The sequence below is a fragment of the Maniola hyperantus genome, chromosome 10 (assembly GCF_902806685.2).
Source record: "Maniola hyperantus chromosome 10, iAphHyp1.2, whole genome shotgun sequence".
Taxonomy (NCBI): Eukaryota; Metazoa; Arthropoda; class Insecta; order Lepidoptera; family Nymphalidae; genus Maniola; species Maniola hyperantus.
In genome coordinates, this window is record NC_048545.1 from 120,671 (window position 1) to 135,500 (window position 14,830).

Sequence of the window (14,830 nt, forward strand, 5' to 3'; positions counted from 1 at the left end):
ATGTTACAAATTGTGCTACATATTGTACGCTTGCTTAAAAATATAGAAAAATCCCTTTATCCTAAAATTGCAAATAATTAGTTTAAATGTATAGTTTAGTGCTTCCAAATAATTTTAAAATGATTTCATGAATTTTCAATGGTGGCGTCTGATTGTGACCAAAACAAAACAAACGTCATTTGACGTGCATTTGACGGAATATGACATCTTACGTTGGCCGCCGCCATGATGGATTTTGTTGTTATGGTTTTGCAATTATTCACATGCGTAAATTGTTTTGTACCGACAAACAAACCCATTTTAAATAAAATGTTATTTTGAAATGTTGCCTATTTGTCAGTATGCTGTACAAGTTGTGGCCCCGGGCCCATACACTCTCCAAACATCTCCTTTAACTTTATAACAAAGCTTAATGGTGAAAGTAGAATAATAAGTAGTTTAAAGCTGGCTACAGGCTAACTAAAGCGTGTGATTACAACACAGTCAAATCAATGAGTAAACGCCGAAACGACGCGACGCCATTCCTATTGCCTTCATCAAATAATGGCTGCGTGAGTAGAACGTGTTACTGCAAGTGACGATGTCACTTCGACAACACGCCATGGACTGTATAAGTGTATAGTGTGTAGTGTGTGTATAAACGAAGTATAATTATTTTACTTTCTTTGTGTTACAGTTAATAAATTTAATTGATGGGTACAGCCAGCGGTAAATCAAAAAATATAAATTATTCCCGCAACACCGTCCGCGTCCGTGTGAATATATGCTTTTTAATGATATCTATTGTTGGAATTTCTCAAAATCATACTACAGCGTCTTCGTGTATCGAGGCGAGGGCGTTCCTCGATCTGATAGAAACTGAAGGAGCTAATTTTGTTGTTAAGTTGATACATCAATTTTCCTTTCATAAAGGTATAATATCACTACTGGTTCACTACTGAGCACGGCTCTCCTCTCAGAATTAGAAGGGTTTTGGTCATAGTCTATCACGCAGATCTTCACACACCTTTGAGAACATTGTGGAGAACTTACAGAAATGTAGGTTGTTCCACGATGTTTTCCACCACCGTTAAAGCAAATGTTTAAAACGCGCATATCTAAATGAAAAGTTAGAGGTGCATACCCGAAATCGAATCTCTGACCCCCGAATAGGACATCTTAACCATTAGGCTATTACGACTTTTACGTTGATGTAATATCAATTAGTCAGTTTATTACAGAAGGGCTGGCTCATTTTTTGCGCAGCGGATCAGCCTGGCTGTCCAGCGCGGAAATGCAGCCAGTATTCTTGGCACCATTCCACGCGGTCATGATTTATATAGTAATTAGATAAGGCTAGCCTTAAGTTTTATTGTATTAAAAAAAAAATAGTAAAAAAAAAAAAAAAAAAATTTAAATAAAAATACATTAGTCAGTTTTCCTGTTTATAAAAGGTTTAGATTTTCGAATGAAGTTCTAATTAGGTTTTCTGAGGAAGGGTTTCTAGTAAGATTGCGTGTTGTATACAAAGGATTAATTTCTAGTATGTTTCTAGTCAAACAATATACCTATTTTGTTTTTGAAAAAAAGGCAATGTTTTCGTAGTCTAAATCTAAATATATAAAAAGGAAAAGGTGACTGACTGACTGACTGATCTATCAACGCACAGCTCAAACTAATGGACGGATCGGGCTGAAATTTGGCATGCAGATAGCTATTATGACGTAGGCATCCGCTAAGAAAGGATTTTTGAAAATTCAACTCCTAAGGGGGTGAAATAGGGGTTTGAAAGTAGTTTAGTCCACGCGGACGAAGTCGCGAGCATAAGCTAGTATGATACTAAGTATCTTTCGCAATTGATTATTTGTTTAACTAAGTATTCATATTCGCTTTGATAGTAACTGTTACGGTTTCGAAAGATTTTTTAGATTTTTCACTATACAAATTGAAACGATGGATAAATGCACATTAGTTAAGCGATGCTAATGACCCATTGCTGGACGTCGCCGTGCGTGCGTGGGCGCGCCGCTGACGCTGGGGCGGCCAGCTGAGCTCTCCGTTGTTACAACTTAATGTATATATTATATAGTCTATGTATACATTTTCAGTCTGTGGGTCAACTGCCATGTCAAAAGCGCGGTTCACTAAAACTATCTCTATGCTGAAAACTAAAATCGTACTTTTGACATGGACACAAAGTTTAAATAGCGTGTAAGACGTAATTTTTTACGCATTACAGTAAATTGTTACTTTGATTACAAATAACTACGCCAGACGTACAATAGAATATATTTTTAATTCAGCATTGATGTATAAACGTCTTGGAAGCTAATAGGCTCTCGGTTAAAATCTAAGAAATACGTGTTTCGGGAATTTTGAAAATTCCGCTCGAGCGAAGTTGGGGTGGATCAGCTGGTTCACAAATAAACTGCCAGGTGTATAGAAGTAGGGAATGGTTTATTGACAAGCGTGTGACCTGCGGCACGTGACGCGCAAAGTCGCGTGCGGGTACAAGGGGACTGGCGAGTGGTATATGTACCTATGTACCTATGAACTTGTACAACATTGACTTATTTTTAAATTGGATATAGAACACCATTCCGGCGTCAGTTTCCTCTCCACCTTTAATATAGGTACCTTAAAGTCAAAAGTCTACCAATCCGCACATGGCCAGCGTGGTAGACTATGGCCAAAACCCTTCTCAGTGTGAGAGGAGACCCGTGCTCTGTAGTGAGCCGGCGATGGCATCCTACACTGCATCACTATTTGCCGGCAGCTCCGATTCTAATCTACAAATTAAATAAATGTACTCGATTGTAGTTTGATTTACCTAAAGATCATCGCGTCAGGCTTCAACTTCCCCTTCGGGAGTCCGGGGTTCGTTCCCGGGCATCTGTGAGTTTTTAGAGTTACCTGTGTTTTTAGGAATTCATCATTTGCTTTAACTGTGAAGGAGAACATTGTGAGGAAACCTGCAAGCCTGAAAGTTTTTCATAATGTCCTCAAAAGTGTGTGAAATCTGCCAATCTGCACTTGGCCGGTGTGGTGGACTTCGGCCTAAGCCCTTCTCATCCCGAGAGGAGAAGCGTACTCTGTAGTAGGCCGGTAGTGGGTTGATTAATGTATGAATCTAACTAGTGCCATGTCGTAATATTATACCTACCAAATTCACCAAATTATTTTCTCTAAGTATGGACTTAACTAAATACAAACAACAAGGCCACACTAAACAAATTTTGTTTCATCTGAAGCCACCTTATTCCCCCCCCCCCCCCCCCCCCGCGTCAAAGCGGCTCTCAAGTTTGATCACAAATATCAAGAAAGTTGGTCGCGTCGCGTCGCAAGTCTCAAGATCAACTACTCGGAGTCACAACTTCACTCCCACGACATTTATGGAATTGCCGAATTCATTTTATATTTTATAACTCTTATACTTTTTACACTTTATACTTTTAAAATGACTGTGACACACAGACAGACGTACCGGTCAAAACTTAGAGTTAAGTACTATGGAACTTTTGACTTTTACTTCTTTAATTATTTAGACATATCTATCAACAAAGCAGCTGGAAATCTTGGCACGTGTTTGTTTGTTGTCCTTTAGACACCGAGCGCTCGTTCGCCCTTTTTACATATTTCTGTTTTTTGTGATTACCACAGATAAAAGAATATATTTCCCCAAAAGCCGTGCATAACAAACGAACTGATTTAAATAACAAAATATAACGTATTCAAGTGTGTATTTGTTCCGAAAAAGGTAGCACGTTGCGACGTGCGACGTGCGACGTGCGACGTGCGACGTGCGACGTGCGACGTGCGACGTGCGACGTGCGAGGGGGCGCGGGCGTCTAGTGAGGCGGATTTGATAAACCCGGCGTCGTCGGGAACGTGAGCGGGCTGCAGACGAGCGGCGCAAGCTGCGGCGGAGATAAGCTACGGTGCGATGATAAGGAACGGAGATAAATGTACCTACCTACATCTGTTATCATTTATTATTACATAACTGCACAAAAAAGTTTAATGTTTTCAGGGATTATACGTACCTATATGTGAGGCTTCATACCCCACCATAACTGCAAAATGCCTGAACAACTTAGGATGTATGATGAGGCAGCGTTTGAATCCTTACATCATCCTACACGGTAAAAAAAATGGTAGCTGCATCGCGTCATTTTAAAAAGTGATTTTTTAAGTTTGTTTTTGGCACGGCATAGTCGTGTTTTTTTATTACCATGGATTTACACTTTTCAATCCCGCAATTTTTCTTTGTTTGTGTTTAAAAAATATCCTAGACTTTGTCTCTCTAAGTGTGCCTTTCATTTAAAGCCAAACGCTGTCGTTTGGCCGTTACCTATGGATGTTGAGTACCTCAGACCCTTTCGGCTCGTTTGATAGTTGTAGGTATGTATTGTATTTTTCGATGTGAAAATGTGTCTGTCTCTACCTTTTCACTATTCATCCATTTAACTGACAGATGAGATTTGGTACAGATTAGTTCGTATCCTAGGAACAGTCATGGCTACTTATAGTTTCGGAAAATCAAACAGTTCCCACGGGATGTATACCTATATAACCTAAATCCAAGCGGATGAATTAGCCGGCAGCATCCATATTGTTACAAATTCCTGGAAACCTCGAAGCTTGGAGTACCTACCTGCGTCGAGACGGGTTCTTCCTTTGGGACAGATACCTATTGTTTTGACTCTAAAATTCGTCGTCGTCATCAACTTATGTCCATTTCTGGACGCAAGTCTAGGGGCTCGCTCCACATACATATATTCAAGGGCTCCCTGGGATTCGTTTGGTGACGTCTGTTCACCAAGGGGAGGTTCATATTTTCCTGTTCCTTTCGTCACCCGTGGGTCACCCCAACGTCCATTGTCAGCTCTTCAAAATACAAGCGCACGGGCTACGGACCTCGGCCTACGGGAGCTACGAGCCTACAGCCTACGGGCTACGAGACTACGGGATACGGACACTCCTGCCCGCTTCTTTTTCATTTCATTGTGAAAAATGGTATGATTCAATCATCACTATAAACAGACAAACTTGTCGATTCGAAAACCTTTTTATGTGGGTCTTCATTAATACAGATATATTGTTATTATTTGCACTTGAAACGCGCTGCTATTGACTTGGCCTTTGATGCTTGAACTAGTTACCTATATAAAAGCTGTAGGTACATGTAAATGGTATTAGTTTGGAAGTGTCGCGTGTTATCTGAATGTTGAATTGAGTTGAACGCCTTGTTGTACTCGAAGTCTCTGCGCGCTGCAGCGTCGCGTCGTCGCGCGTCGTCGCGCGTCGTCGCGCGTCGTTCAAATGTTCTAACGGCGATCGCTAGTAGTAGTAATGAAGAAGTAACGGGCTTCTATACGAAACTTTACCAAGTGACTAACCAAAAAGGAATGTAATGTATTCAGGATATCTATACCTGTACCTATATACCTGTACCTATATACCTGTACCTATATATGTGAATTTGTTTATTCAAAGATACATACTACGTACATAGTTCCAAATATCTAACAGATTTGTATGTATGGGGAAGTGTACACAGCACACAGAACTGCGCGGAGATGAACATCGTGCGGCGAACACTTGCCCAACTATAACTTGCCAAACATTTGATGTGATTAACTCGTTTTACGACCAAACATAATATTGAAATTAATGTTTGTGTTGTCTGATTGAGTCGAAACTTTGTGCAGTTGTTGTTGGCACTGAATTTTTGGATTTGCCATCACACAAACTTAAACATTGTGTAAAAATACACTTATTGAGTCGAGGCTATTATAAAACTATTGATGAATTCCTTAGAGACAAAGTAGCGTGAAAGCAACCACCTGAGTTTTCAGTTGCCTACGAGATGGCGTTGTGTATTGTTACGTATTGTAACTTTTTATGATTTGAAAAGAGCAACTGCTGAGTTTCTTGCCGACTCTTCCACTAGAATTTATATTTCGAAGCGGTGATAGAGTCACATTTGTACTTTGTGGTCACAGACACTAGATGCATAGTTGTCCTACATAAAAATAATAGGTTGATTTGATTTGCATTTGCGTCCTAGTTTGTGACGTAGGAAGAATATTTAGCGAGAAGCATTGCGACTCATGCCGGTCATTAAATAAAGTCATCCTGACCCAATTCCGGCCACGGTGGCCAATCTCAGCGGGGACTGGCAATCTCAGCGGGGACTGGCAATCTCAGCGGGGACTGGCAATCTCAGCGGGGACTGGCAATCTCAGCGGGGACTGGCAATCTCAGCGGGGACTGGCAATCTCAGCGGGGACTGGCAATCTCAGCGGGGACTGGCAACTTGGCGGGGTACTATGTACATACAAGTTCAGTGTACTCAGTATTCCCTCACTCGGATAAGACAGCACCAATGAGAAGGCAACTCCGTACGACCGAAGATAGATGAGGAGCATTAGCAACGTCTTTGAAAAGTGGAGAAATTATTTCGGAAACGAAAAAAATACGGAAAAAATCGAAAGATTTAAAGAGCTAAACGACTTTCAAGATCAATTTCCACCCGAAAAAATCACCGTTATTTCGTTGAGACGGTTCAATCACAAATGGATCCCTCACAATCACGTCGTTATACTTGAAACATAGGTATATGTTGTCTAATACTCTCCTCTACTGTAATGTTAGGTACGTACCTACTTGACGTTGTAACTGGAACACACGAACTGGACCTGCAATCGAAAAAATATATTTTTAGTACCTAATTATTATGAGTAACCAAGCTTGTTCCGTAACTTAATTCACGTGGAACTAAGTTTATTAAAGATCCCGTTAGAATTTCTCAAAATCTTTAGGTATGTATAGTTTGAGTTTAATCTTTCAAATAGTTGGAGTTGAGATCTCCGCCTTTCAGTCCCAAGTAGGTATAAGTTGTTATAAGTGCGGGTTGCGTGGAAGAGATCACTTCTGTGATAAGGTCGCCCTTTAATATACTGAACTATTATAATATATTCTCTAAGTACCATTTCATTGCATATTATATTATGGGATGAAACTGCAATTATGTAAGAAAGTATTTTAAATAAATAAATGAGGAAATCTTTTTAGTGGAAGTTTACGATAGAGGTTCTCTCTGCCTTACATGGAAAATCGTTTGATCCAGTTTGAGGTGCTTTGTCCTTTTGAGAATCTGTCTTTTTGATAAAACGCGATTATGTATGCCAGTAGTAGTAGTAGTAGTAGTAGTAGTAATACTTCAACTGGTTGTATTTTTAGGCTTAGGTTAGGCTTTAATTCATTCTGATTATACTTTTGTATACCGAATCTGAGGTACAAAGTAATTCAATAGGCAGTTGCTTAATAACCTCTCGTCTTACCGGCGCTTGAACTTATATCTTATGCAAATGCCTCCAGTGTGCGAGGATAAACACTTTTTCACGTAAAAAGTTAAGCGCTGAAGCCTGGAGTAGGTACTTTACATAACAAGCACGGGACTCGGGAGAGCTTGCCGTGTTTCAGCCACAAATTCCTGAGTTTCGGGAGAGTTGCGCACCAAACTGAGGCAGGAAATTACACTAAATCGAAACAATAAAGATCCTTCGTTGTTTGTGAAATTACACAAAAGCAGCAAAGATTTTGTGTTTTTATTTAATGGACATAAATTGTTGGTAAGACTTGACTTCAGCTCAGTTCACCACGTTGTAGTAGTCAAGCGTAACGGTTGAAGCGATAACTTTAAATTATTAGCGCAGTCCGCTTCAAACTGTACGCAAGTACTTAGTCATAGCTTGGAAATGGGAACGCAAAGCTGAAACAAAAGCCGTGATAAAACATTTACTAGAGAGAAAGTTCATGGTTTTGGTAATCGACAAACATTTACCTACTGAACTACATATTTCCCGGTAAACTTGCTGGTGGTGATTTGCATAAAAGTAGATATTGCGGAATTCAGTAATAATTAAGACTAGAGGCTCATGCGTCAAAGTTTTAATTCTTATGCTCGGTGGGGCGGCCCTTCGAATCACCGCGAATAATACTCTGTCATTTTGTATGGCACACCTCTTCCAGCGTCCTTGTATAGCTGTGACCACTTCAGTGTGCAAGGGTTGCAAGTTGGAGAGGGTGTATGGCGTCTTGAACAGATTGGTGGAAGGTGTCTCGGACTATCGCGCGAGCGATCTCCGCCCTCGAGCGGGAAACTTCACATTAATGATCGTAGCGAAGTTTGAATGGCGCCTGTTCTGCCGCTAACTGTGTAGGTTCATAGTTTCATACAGCTACCTCTATGTCAAACATTATGTAAACAACATCAACTTCACTACTTAAACCCCTCAGTCCACTAGGCTGGGTAGCTATAGGTACTCCTAAAAATATTACTACAGAAGAACGGTTAATTTGTAGGGTTGCGTACCCGAAGGGTGCCAATGAAACCCTATACCGAGCCTCCGCTGTCCGTCCGTCCGTCTGTCTGTCAGCGAGCTGTATCTCGTGAACCGTAATAGGTAGAAAGGTGAAATTTTCACAGAATGAATACTGTAACAAACAATAAAAATTTCTGATTGCTTGATTGATTGAAAATTTAAAAAAAAAGTGTTATTTCTTGTACGACGATACAGAACCTTTCGTGCGCGAGTCCGCGTGAAACACAAAATATTTCAAACCCCTATTTTACCCTCTTATGGGCAACTGATGGTTATATCGGTTAACATACAGAACGATTAAACAAAACTCTTTTATAAAAATCTTGTAGTTTTGAAGTTACGAAGTAAGAAACGAAAGTACATCCAACCACAGTAGACTACTAAAATGATAACACTTGCGTAATCGGTAGGTAATTTGATTTGGAGCTGAGGGAATACCTCGAGAGAAAATCGCAGACGGATGGTTGTTACCTGAAATAAATGGCCAACATTAGAATCTGACTCCGAAAATGAAATGTGGCCATATTTTGCCAAATTCGAGGCACGAAATTTATGGCCATCGGATAACTTCGAACAGCCTTTTTTCAGGAATAAAATATTACTGAAACGGAGGATGATATGAATTTTATATGATATTTCCAGTATTGGTAGATAGGATCTCATGTCACTGACATAAAGTCGCACTACAGTAAGTTGTACATAAGATATAGCTACCTAACAGCCAGATGACACGTTGTAATATTGTATGTCGTGTACGTGACACGTGACACGTGACACGTGACATCTTCTGTTGCCAGATGAGGTCGGAATACATCGAAGTAAGACAAGGTATTTGGGATAGAGACGTATAAAATGGACACAAACTACAACGTAAAGAGGTTTGATATCGGACGGATAGTAAACTCTAATGGTAATAATTATATCTAAAACATTAAAAATGTTTCTATTGTTCGCAACAGATCGAGATGGCAGTCGGGGTATGAGGTGGGGGACGCCCCGCACACCCGCATGTCACTAGCGCTCGCCCGCAATGGGTCAGTGCGGGGGCTGAACGGGCGTGCGGAGCGTCCCCACCCGGATTGCTATGTCGACCTGTCGCGAAATGTCCAGTATAGACTTAGAAATCATCCAACCGATGTGCTCAAAACCGGTTTAATTAGAAAGGCAATAATGTGAAGATGTTTTTAGCATAGTACACGCCGGGTATCCACCAGTAAAAATTATATTGAATGATCTTTGACATTACTGTATTTCTTAAAATAAAAATACGATTTTGCTGAGAACTTCGTCCTTATATTTAAATCAGTAAATAAACTACGCTCCTTATGCTAACGAGTTCCGCGCGGCAACCTTCAGTCGAAGATAAAAAGCAGTTCCTCTGAAAAGGTCTTGCAAAACTCTATTTGCATAAAGTATTAAATATTTAACTTTTTCGAATCGGAAACGGAATATCTTTTACGGATGAAAAATGGAATTAATCTTGCGGGAAAAATTGCCAATATTGGTAATATACCTGTGGGGAGGTAATCTCGCGGCACAATTTACGATCTACGACGAAGGAACTCCGACGGAGAGCCATCAATTTTAATGTGTTTTTTCCGGATGAAGATCGTTATAAAAAATTGGGTTTGGAAAAGATTAATAATTTCGTGATACTTTAGCAAGAAGTTGGTTCAATTTGACGATATATTGCGGTAGTTTTTTCTCAAACAGATCCCCGGTTGACCCGATAACCTTTTTCGAATTTCCTCAAAAAGAGCTCGAGCCCCCGGGCTCCACGGCCCCACGGCCCCAAGGTCTCCATACCAAAAGGCACGAATATGAAGCTCCCATCCAGGTTTTCATATTTGCACCTCTTTGGCCGTTCGGCGCTGATATTTATAATCTACCAAGAGCTTTACAGCGAAAAAAGGTCAAATACGAAGTATCAGAAAACGCATAACGTAGGGTTCCGTAGACATGCTAATTGTTAAAGACTTTAGGGGTCATTACTTCTAATAACTGATATTTTTTTCAAAAACTATCTTAGAAGCCATAATAATCATAATAATTTTTAAAAACCTGTAAATCATAATATATTATTTTCCACTCTCACTTGTCATGTTCCAATTCTTCATTTTTTTTAAAGAATATAGCATGACTAATATTCCCCTTTTCTCTCCAACTAGGAGTCAAACATGCAAGCATGCTTAAGAGTTCTCCATAATGTTCCTAAAGGTATGCGAAGCCTGCCGATCCGTACTTGGCCAGCGTGGTGGACTATGGCCTAAAAAGGGTTTAGGCCATAGTCCACCAAAGGCCATAGTAAGCTCGCCGAAGACGTGCAAGGTGGTTCTGTACACTTGCACACCTCTGCACACTGCACACTGCACACTGCACACTGCACACTGCACACTGCACACTGCACACTGCACACTGCACACTGCACACTGTACACTGCACACTGCACACTGCACACTGCACACTGCACACTGCAGGCTGACAACCTTTGTGACGTGCTTTGTACACCCAATATTGACGCGCCAAAATGTTTGCTTTATTTTCGAGTGCCGTGAAAAACATTTTACACGGCCATATTGACAGTGTAAAGTGACTGTGTTTCAATTAATGTAACTTTTTGTTTGCCAACTGCACCCAAAGAAAATGCATTTGTTTAAATAGATTACTAGTTTCATTTCATTAGAATGCATAAATTGGTTCACTAATGAATGACAAAAAACGTATGACAAATTATCAGTTCACCAAAAACTTTTGAAAAACTAATCAAATCACAAACGTCGTATACCGCAAACATATCATTTTACAAAAGATTATTTGACAAATATTCTATTCACAAATGTTTTACTTTGCAAATCCCCCCTAACCCGCCATCCCCTTCTAACCTAACCGTTCCGAGTCGGAAAGCCCCAAGTCCCGAGCTCGCTTCGCTCGCTCTTGATGATGGGAGCGGGGGGTAGGAAAGAGACCCCGCCCCCCACTATAGTAAGCGGTCTCTTCGGTCGGCCCGGTCGACATATAAATGATTTGGTGAATTCTTAAAGTATTTATCAAACAGTTCATTTTATCAAACAATTCATTTTATCCAAAAAAAAATGCGATATGTTGTTTTACTAATTAACACGATTAAGAAATCAATTGTTTGTCAAATGATATTTTATGAAATAACAATTTGTCTGGTAATTTGTTTTATCAAGTGAATTATTTGTAGAAACATAAGTTTTATAACGATCATAAAATGATTCATAATTTTGTCAGAATTTGTTTGAGAAATGAAACTTTGTCATTTGTTTTTTGTCAATTGATCGGTCACCACATAAATTACAAACCCTCATTTAACGCACTAAAAGTGGAATTTCGAAAACTCTTTTATAATCGTTTAATATCGTCGAAGTAGTGAGGGAGCGCTGCGGCCTGCGCGTAACGCGGCACAAGTAAACAGCCAATTCCCTGAAGTACATTTATAACTGTCGCTCGTAAAACTACGTGAGTTTTTACCTTCGCCGCGGGACCCGTGCCCACTGACGCTATGTCATAAATAACATCCTCGTTACAGCTGGCTATCCCAACTCCCACCGCTGGGCAAAGGCTTTTTTTGTCACTCAATTCAAAGTCCTGACTGACTGACATATATATCAACGCACAGCCTAAACCGCTGGTCCTAAAGACATGAAATTTGGAGGGTCTATTCTTTGTAAAGAGTAGGTATCCGTTAGGAAAGGAGTTTTCGAAATTCCACCCCTAAGTGGGTTAAATGGGGGATGGAAGTTTGTATGAAAGTCCGTCATTTTTCAAGTTATTTGCACGAAAATTGGTATTTGGGTTTTCGGTCATAAATGAAGAAATACGTGTTTCAGGATTTTTGGAAAATTTGCCCATAAGGGTGGTAAAATAGGGGATGAAAATTTGTATGGGAAAGTTTTATCAATGTTAATGAACTTGTGGAAAGTAGGTTCTTTATAAGACTTAGGTGTCAGCTAAGAAACGGTTTTCAGAAAATCCTTCCCAAGAGGGTGGAATGGGGGTGGAAGGTTATATGAAAGTTCTATGTTTTTAAAGTAACAGATGTGAAATCAACATATTTTAGGTCGTCAGCTTTAAATAATAAAATCTGTATAAGTGGTTTTGGAAAATCATCCTTAAATGTGGTAAAATAGGGGATTATTGTTATTGTTAACTTGAAGTTGGGAAGGTAGGTTCTATTTAGAGGTAGGTGTCAGCTAAGATTTTTTACGAAAATCTTACGGGTCTAAAGGGGTAAAATGAGGGTTGAAAGGTTATAAGAAAGTCCTATGTTTAAAAAAAATGACATTTGTTTCCTGTAGGCCACGCGGGCGAAGCCGCGAGCAGAAGCTAGACTAAATATATAAAAGGAAAAGGTGACTGACTGACTGACTGACTGACTGACTGATCTATCAACGCACAGCTCAAACTACTGGACGGATCGGGCTGAAATTTTGCATGCAGATAGCTATTATGACGTAGGCGTCCGCTAAGAAAGGATTTTGGAAAATTCAACCCCTAAGGGGGTGAAATAGGGGTTTGAAATTTGGATAGTCCACGCGGATGAAGTCGCGAGCATAAGCTAGTTAAAGATAAGTGAGATCTAGATAAAAGATAGACAGAATTATTGTTATGTGTAGCATCGATTTGTTAAACTAAATATGTTTACAATTAAGTAATTTTGTCATTAGTATACTGAACTAGTATTACATTACTTAGGTATGTTACGGTTTTGTTATTGCACTGTATACTTCTATTGTTTAAGGACAATTATAGATAAAATGAATAAAATACTCTCTCTACCAGCCGTTCTGAATGTAAATTCTCCTGTAAAAAAGCCTGCCTAAAACTCGTAGAAGCAGTTAGTCTTTTAATCCCGATTAAACCCATATATCAGTAATACTAGTTTCAGGAATGAAACGACGATTTATGTAACACATTCATCGTTTAAGAAGTTTCCCGAGGGAGAAAATCGACGGCAAAATCCCGGGAGCCAGCGCGATCGACTCGGGACTTAAAAAAATTATTTATTACTGCGAGCTGGAACGCTCGCTATGTCCAATCTATTTCAAAACTTTTAAATACGTCTCCCAGATTAAAAATTCCCGTTTTATAATTCCTATAATAATTTATGAAAATTTAATCTAATCTAAGTGGTTTAATCTAAGTATTTTTTTAAACCAAAAATGTTTCTTATTTTAAATAATTAATAACTAACGAGCGAGCGAATCGGGCGTGTCGAGTTATTGAGACCCACGAACGTTTGCAGCACCAGAGGAACCGCCAATGCCTTTACAACTATAGAGAAAATTAGGTATTAATCCACCCTTCAGTAGCTTTATATTGTAGTTTAATATTAAACATCTGGTGAACGGGCTTATTTTTTGTGTAAAGGTGATCCTTTACACAATAAATATAATTGAAATAATATGGTGATATTTTATAGACCGAATTATAAAAACACTTAGTATTATTTAAATTTAAAAGTAAAAAAAAATTAAAACGTTAAATTTTAAAAAGGTTTTCTGTAATCCGCAAATCGTTTTAAGAACTTTTAGCACGACCAAAACTTTTCAATCACAAACTTTTACGTATCCTTCTGGCCCTTTGTTAAAACAAATTGCAAAATTTACATTACTTTAAAATACGAAATTAATGCTTTAGCATTTTTCTATTTCTTTTTTAATGACTTAATATGAAGAACACGAATACATGTAGGTATCTATAGATAAGACTTACCTCGTGGGGCGGGCGGGCGGCGGGCGGCGGGCGGGCGGCGGCGGCGGCGGGCGGCGACCTCGGCTCGACGTGGAATGCCGTGCGGCGGAGGCGCCTCTACCACTACGTACTGCAGGAACAGTCCGCGTCACGGCGCAGCAACTGTACAGTATGGCAAGGAGTGCCAAGATAAATACCTGGATGATACTTGGAAGCGGGCGCGGTATATAATACCTATACAGAACTAGATATCCGTTATTTCAACTGCATGAATTTAGCTTTTTTTTTAAAATCCCGTGGGATATCTTTGATTTACCGAAATGTTGAAGGTGTAAGATAATATTCGTAACATCCCGACGTCTGAGCTAATGTGTAAATTTACCAAAAAATAATGAGCCTCGTATTGTCATACCCGTGAAACATGTGGACCTCAAGAGTTTGTTTATAACTCCAATGTGACAACCCTGCAATAAGCTATTTAATTGCTTAAAATCAGCGGCGTCTCCCTACTGTATGGTCGCTACCCTGCGGCGAGTGCTGAGGCTAAGGAGTAGGGCTGAAGATTGATCGCGGGCCCAGGCGGGGCTGCGGCGCTTATCGCTGTATCGCTCCAGCTTGGTGGAACACCAGCTTTACGTTTACGCAATCGATTACCCGCCATGACTTGTCAAATTAGCAACAAATTACCACTGACTTATGGTCGCTGATAAGGTTCACGCCTTCTTTTTTTAGGGTTCCGTGGC

The 14,830-nt window shown here is 39.8% G+C and overlaps 1 protein-coding gene across 4 annotated transcripts in view; it reads right to left on the bottom strand.

Annotated features, from left to right (window-relative positions):
• Scp2 (Sarcoplasmic calcium-binding protein 2) overlaps positions 1 to 14,209 on the bottom strand; it is a 90,122-nt gene extending 75,913 nt beyond the window's left edge. For 2 of the 4 annotated variants that reach the window (XM_069501231.1, XM_069501228.1), the window contains exons 1-2: positions 14,109 to 14,209; positions 6,645 to 6,680 (exon numbers count right to left, since the gene is read on the bottom strand). The gene's annotated coding sequence lies outside the window, so the exon portion shown is untranslated. Of the gene's footprint in view, positions 1 to 6,644; positions 6,681 to 14,108 lie in introns of those variants that run through there. The other 2 variants (XM_069501229.1, XM_069501230.1) reach the window with 2 other exon arrangements.
• Between the last annotated feature and the right edge of the window lie 621 nt (positions 14,210 to 14,830).